The sequence below is a fragment of the Thermobia domestica genome, unplaced genomic scaffold (assembly GCF_964235325.1).
Source record: "Thermobia domestica unplaced genomic scaffold, izTheDome1.hap1.1 HAP1_SCAFFOLD_1439, whole genome shotgun sequence".
Lineage (NCBI taxonomy): Eukaryota > Metazoa > Arthropoda > Insecta > Zygentoma > Lepismatidae > Thermobia > Thermobia domestica.
In genome coordinates this window covers 22,550-29,550 of record NW_027657149.1, presented here as the reverse complement: position 1 = coordinate 29,550, position 7,001 = coordinate 22,550, and the positions used below count along the sequence as shown (strand labels likewise).

Below are 7,001 nucleotides of genomic sequence, written 5' to 3'. Positions count from 1 at the left end.
CTAATTCTTGTGCTACTTTCATATGTCTGTATCTGTCGAATGCTGTCGATCTGTCGAAATGTGTATTACTATCTGTCGATTCATCGAGTGAACTGAATTCGTTAACCATTTCACCAGGCGCGCATGCATTTTTTTTTTCTTCTAAGGGATCCAAGCTTCGGGGGGCAAGGTTCCAATACTACAAGCCACTATGTCTATATACTATTATTCTGCATTCGAAAACACGATAAATATTCCACTTACTTTTTCACAAAAACATGATACAGACAGAGTACAGATGAAGTGTAAGATCAGATTTATATTGATGATACATCAATATTTTCCCTGTTAATAACTACATTTAATGAGAAAGTCTGCAAATGTATGTTCACTTAGGAACTTTTGCGAGGAGTCCGCACCCGGTGGACACCCCGTGAGTACGCCTCTGCACTTGACTATACTTCGAATTATACTGCAAACAGTTGTATTTTAGTTTCCCCGTTTAGTTCATCGATATCATTAACACAAAGAAAATAGATGTTATAGATGCGTATTCTCAGTTCTCGCTTTATATCCGGACGTCTGCAAAAATCTACTCCTTTTCTTTCTTTCACGCATCCACCAAACTAACAATGATTTGTATTATAATATTTGCGCATAAAATGTATATCTCATACCTTCCATGTTCTCAAGTATTCATAGACAAAAACGGTTACTTTCTGCGAACAAATTGTCCAAACACAGTGCAAATGTCATCTATAGATTGTCCTGGTTCCGTCTGCGTGTACATAACAATGCGTCATAATCATACATTGCACATTAAGGATATCAATTAATCTTCCCAAATTCCTAGATATGCCTGGCAAAAGTTCCGCGTGTTGTAAGGATATTACATTTGTACTACCGACAAGGTGGTATCTTCCAACATTGAAGTTCAATAAACCCCAAATGTGTCGGATATAGTATTTGATTTCTTGTCTCATTGTTTGCGTCAGAGATGTCTTCTCAAGTTAGGATTTACGATACATACAGGATGAGTTGTATATATTGTTGCTGCCAGCTCTATATTAATCCCATATTTGTAAACGAATAAAAACAGTATTCTAATTATAACAATGTGCTCACAATTAATTTTATTCTTAATTGTTATACGTATTGTTGATTAAAAATGAAAATGTTGCTAAGTGAATTTTATTAATATTTTCTGTTGCGTGATATAGGAAGTGAGTGAAATATTGGAGGAATATAGTGTGCGTAGCAGATGATGTGCAGTGGCTTTGGATCGCCTGTGATAAGGTAAGGCATTTGCTATTTTAATTAACACATTTTATATACTGTAATCCTAATTATTTTTATGTGAATGTGCTTACTACTTGTGTATTCAGTGGGACCGATGTTTTAATATGTATGGTCAAGCAGTGTCGAGCCTGGTCAGTGTGTGGATAGGTGACCATTTTTTGTAAATCGATAACATTTAACTTTGTAAACACGGATGAAGTAGAAGTATATTTATTTTATTTTTTACCTCAAATATGTAGGACACTTCTCCTTTGTACATCAATTATTATTATTAGTTCAACTTGTTTACAAGTTAAATGAAAAGAATAGTCGTTATCGTGTGATGATTGTGCTCATTAGGCTAAAGAAGACTCGTGATAAGAAAGAAAAGAAGAACGGTGCTCAAGTTTCGTCACAGCATATTCTCAAAAATTTACAGGCAAAATTCAGTGTTCTGCATGAAAAGGCATATTTGTACGAAAAAAAAAAAAAATTCTGCAGACGACAGAATTAAATAAAGTAATACACATGTATTTTAGAGTTACTGGTGTAAAATCATTACAAGTGCTTTGCCAGGTGGCCAATAAAAAGCACGAATACTATTTAAGGGAGCCAAAACAGGAGAAAGCTGGGGGCCTGAGCGATAGCAAGAATGTGCGTCCAAAGTGAACAGGAGCGAAGGCGACGCGGGTATACGTATAAGCAAGGGTAGTGGAAACCAGTTAGTTTTCGAGTTTCAATAGCACTTGTCATGCATCCATACTAGTAGCGCCCCGCTTGTAAACATTAAGTACACTATGCAAGAATACACCGCCGGTGGAAAATAGTACCTAATACAGTTATCTTTCATATATACTGACTTATTTTACAGTAGTAACCCAACACTAGTAAACGTAAAATAAAAGTGTATAACTTTATATTTAATTCTATCGCCTGGCTTAGTTTTTCACCTGTAAGATGTACTTATTTAGAGCAAGTTTCTTAACTAGCAAATTAAACCGAGAACCACAGCAACCATATATATATTCTTATGATGTACTTTTCTTTGAGTGGTGTTCTCTGTCTATTCAATAACATTTTCTCAGTTTAATGCTAGCAAAAAACAAAACAAAATCAAAGTGTTTCTATATAAATTTAGTTCACCGTGTTGTAATATCACATGGAATTGAAAAACGAATAGTCGAACCTCTGCTATCTCGATCAAACTTCTCAGGATGATATACTGACTTACCGCAGAAGTTCGACTGAATACGTTTCTCAGTTCCATGGGAGAACCTGGAGAAGCAAAAGCCTGCGCAACGGAAAATACTAAATAAACTTGTAGAGCAGGTCAAGATGTATCATCATGCCAAGTTTCATTCAGATCAGAGAAGTTTGGCTGCAGCCATTTTCATTACAAAGCACAAAATGGATGGTCCCTAACCTCGAGAATCTTCACAATTGTCGACGAGTTGAACTGCACTCATCTGATCAAAATCAAACTTAAAATGGCAGTTCACTTTCAACTGTTAAATAATATGATATGCAGGCTTCTGCTTTCCTAGTTACAGTCTATCCACTGTGGTATGCATATTAGTAGAAATGTGAGAGTGCATATTTATTAAAGATTTGCTTCAAAAAGCGATGAAAGACATAGGCATTCCCGCGGGCGGTGATAACAAGATGCCGGAAAACGAACAAGCAGAAAGAATATGGGCTGAAGAAGTGTAAACGACGACGCGGCGGCCCGTAAAGGTGTTGCCGTCCTATTAAATGAATAATATCAAAAGAAAGAAAAAAAAAGTAAAAAATTTCGCGCTCGTAATCAAGACAGAAAGCAACTAAAGGAAATCTTTGTTTTACGTCCCACGTTATGCCGCTTAGGCTAAAAGAGGCGCTGATTATGAGAAATGATTGAAATGGTGGTGGAATGAAGAAAGTGGGAGGAAACGGGAGAACCCCGCGGTAACCCACCGCACATAGTTTTTGTCCACCATAAAGTTAACTTGGCGGGGGCTCAAGACAGAAAGACGGTTGGAAAAACAAATAAACGATGTTCCATCCCGTAAAAATGTTGGCGACCTATGAAATCAATATTTTTTCTTAAAGAAAAAAAAAAGAATTAAAAAGAGAAAAAAAGGTCAAAATTTCGCGCTCGCTTCGCTCGCGATCAGCAGAGAAAAGAGGACGTGACGCACCCCTAAAAGTGTTGGCGACCGATTGAATAAATATTGTGGGTAAAAAAAAAAAAAAAAAAGTCAAAAATTTCGCGCTCGCTTCGCTCGCGATCAGCACAGAAAGAAGGACGTGACGCGCCCCTAAAGGTGTTGGCAACCGATTCAATACATATTGTCGGTAAAAAAAAAAAAAAAAAAAAACGCTCGCTTCGCTCGCGATCGACATGAAAAAGGCAACGACGTGACGCCCCGTAAAATTGTCGGCGACCTATTCAATCAATATATTCGGTTGAAAAACAAAGTCAAAAGTTTCCCAATCGCTTCCCTGCCGATCGCCGATCGACATAAAAAAAAAGGCAACCCCTTCACCTCTCCTTATGCATTCATCAGTAAACATACAACCATAGATCACAATACCACTCACATCACCTATCAGTTCTCCACGTCCATCAAGATCCAATCATCGCCCTGGCCCTTTATGATGATACACAACATTACATGTTATTGTGTGCATTGCCCCGCGTTACAATACATGACCAAAAAAAAAAGAGAAAAAGAGCTGCACTGCCTTCAGTGTAGACATGTTCGTATTCGTAGAAAATGATTTTAGGTACACGATAGTACAGTAATCTATCTTCACATGCTTCAGATGTGAACGATACCTACACATGAAGAGGGCTCCCGAGGTTTCCTTTTCCAATAGGATGGAGCTCCACCACACTTGCAGAATGACGAGAAGTTATGTTAATAAATATATCCCAGAGTGTTTCGTAACTCGCCCTTGGTCCTAATGATGAAGCGTTCTTCAGATGGCCCCGATGTCTCCACACATGATACTATGCGACTTCTTTTCACGAGGCTCTCAAAGATCACGTTTGTGTCCTAACATTCTCTGCAGATATGACACAGCTGCGATAGCGGATCACAGAAGCCTTTCCTCTCCTTACAAGAGACGTGTTCATTCGAGCATGGGAGTAATTCGACTATCGATCAAATATCTCCCGTGTCACGATAGTAGTCACTTTCAATTCTTCTAACGAAGGTAAGAAAAAATGCTATACAAACTTCCTTTCGGTATATAAAGGATTAGGGGCCCAGAGAATATTTTCTTTCAAGAGGATACATTCTTTTTCGAACACCCTGTATATAGATCCTCTAATTATAACTGCAAACAAAATGTTGATTTTGCAATTGCTTCCATGAGAGAAAATTCTGTGCACTTTCTTTCTGAAGGGCCGGGCCTAAACGTTTTCCTTAATCATTAAATTTAGTAGTTATCTACAATTACATAGTTTTCCATTGTTCTCAAAATAAAGATTTTTCTCTATGAATTGTTGAATGTTGCTAGGGATATTGAAGTAATTCTTTTTAGTGTTTTTTTCTTTACAATAATGTACTGAACGCCTGCATTAAGGAAGTTCGTGTGTCCATCTTGCAAAATGTTTCGTCTTTTTTCATGCCCACTAAGATAAATATTCATTTTGCTCTTTTCTCCGTATGCAAACCACATTTCTTAAAGGCAACATTTTCATACAAATGTAGTACTAAAAACTTCTAATTGGCAACATCTGGGCTGCGAAGAGGAAAAAGAAAGAAATCTCGTACGTATTCGCGCGCAATTCGGAATTAGCCAATGAAAAGCACAAAAGCGGCCACCATCTCTCTCTCTTTCTTATTAACGGTTTTGTACTTTCTGCAGTTCTATCAGTGCTGCTAACCTCTTACTATATCATTGAATATGTATGATATATATATATATATATATATATATATATATATATATATATATATATATATATATATATATATATATATATATTTTACAAAAAATCATACTACTACGGAATAATATTAAATGCCTGTAAACCCTCATTTCTGTTTGCACTTTCTGTTACACTACCTTCCCCGAACTTCTTTCAAGTTATTAAGTGCAGAACGGGGAGTTATACATATTTACTTGCGCTTTCACAATATCTGCACATTGTGTAATAATAGGAGACGTATAAAATAAAACTATATACTAATACGTATATATATATATATATATATATATATATATATATATATATATATATATATATATATATATATATATATATATACAGTACACATTCCACTATCCGAGGCTTTCCTTTTCTTTTCTTGCTGACGATAAATTACGCTCTTAGAAATGTTGTCTGAAAACAATAAGAATATGTGCAAAAAATACAATCAGAGGTAGAGGTCTTTAACAGGAACTAAGCAAGGGAGTTGAAAAATTTTTTATGCATGTAAAAAATATAGACATGAACCAACTTGTGAAATAAAAAGACCAGAAAACTACTCTTTCTAAATTATGTGTAAACTTTTTACCGAAAACGAAAGTTGCACGAAAGACTTTTTGTCCCTTTTTTGGCCTCCGGTGCTTGGGGTCCCTGGTTCAATCCCAGCTCGTGCCGTGTGAACTTTGTCGTGCATAAAGACCGTGCTCATGGGTTTTCTCGGGTTTCTCCCGTTTCCTCCCACTTTCTTCATTCAGTACTCATCATCACCGTCTCCTTTAGCGTAACCGGTATAAGTATGCGACGTAAATCTAAAGATTTCATTTCATTTCCCTTTTCTGCTCATACTGCTGATTATGCGCGATTATGCCAACATCCAACTCCGCGGATAATCGTGCGATTACTGTATATACAACTAATACAGATACGTAATTACATTATCAGTTACAGTATCGGTTTTTATTTACTAATTTGCCTCACTTTATTTGCATCCCTGCAGTAAATAATTCTTATCGATAATAGTTAAAATGTATATTACATTTTAGTGCTTCACGACTGAATGATCATCTGCCTTACGTTATCTCGCAGCTGAAGAGGATGCTACACTGAAAACTACCTTGCGTTATAAAGGGTAAGTGAAACATATCTTAAAAATATCTTTCATACATTTCATTGTGTACATTAAAGAATGTAAGTTTGCCTTTTTCCTGTAATCAATACTTAATAAAGGATTTATTTTTATTTATTTATATACAATTTCATACGTGGTTCGTGATAGTAAACTCGATAGGACATAGTGGCACTATGAACATCCGAATCACTCATCATTCGAACATTCAAATATTTATTCGAATATTAGTATATTCCAAGTAATGTTAACGACGTTAATATGCTTGCCTTTATAGTTAATAATGTCAATTCTTACTTAAAACATACTTCCTTAACAGGACATTGAAGAAAAGGTAGTTGCCAACGGCCATACCATGCTGAATATACCGGTTCTCGTCCGATCACCGAAGTCAAGCAGCATCGGGCCTGGTCAGTACTTGGATGGGTGACCGCCTGGGAACACCAGGTGCTGTTGGCATCTCTTTTTCAAATTTCATTATCCTTCAAGTACGAAAATACTAGAAACATTAATTTTATAGTACTTTCAAGAGATAATTTATCAACATTATTTCATAGCGATTAATCGATATTCTAAGCGTTATACCCACTATTTCTTACACTAACAGCCTGTTTATTTGCACGGCACATTAAAATAACCTGATTTCCGATCCGTGTGCACCTACTACTATACTTAACACGGAATGTATTACCACTTTTT

The 7,001-nt window shown here is 36.2% G+C and overlaps 1 non-coding gene across 1 annotated transcript; it reads left to right on the top strand.

Moving 5' to 3' along the window:
* Positions 1–6,642: 6,642 nt before the first annotated feature.
* On the top strand, positions 6,643–6,761 carry LOC145677840 (5S ribosomal RNA). Its single transcript, XR_014130049.1, has one exon. It is a non-coding gene; the product is annotated as a 5S ribosomal RNA (ribosomal RNA).
* Positions 6,762–7,001: the final 240 nt, after the last annotated feature.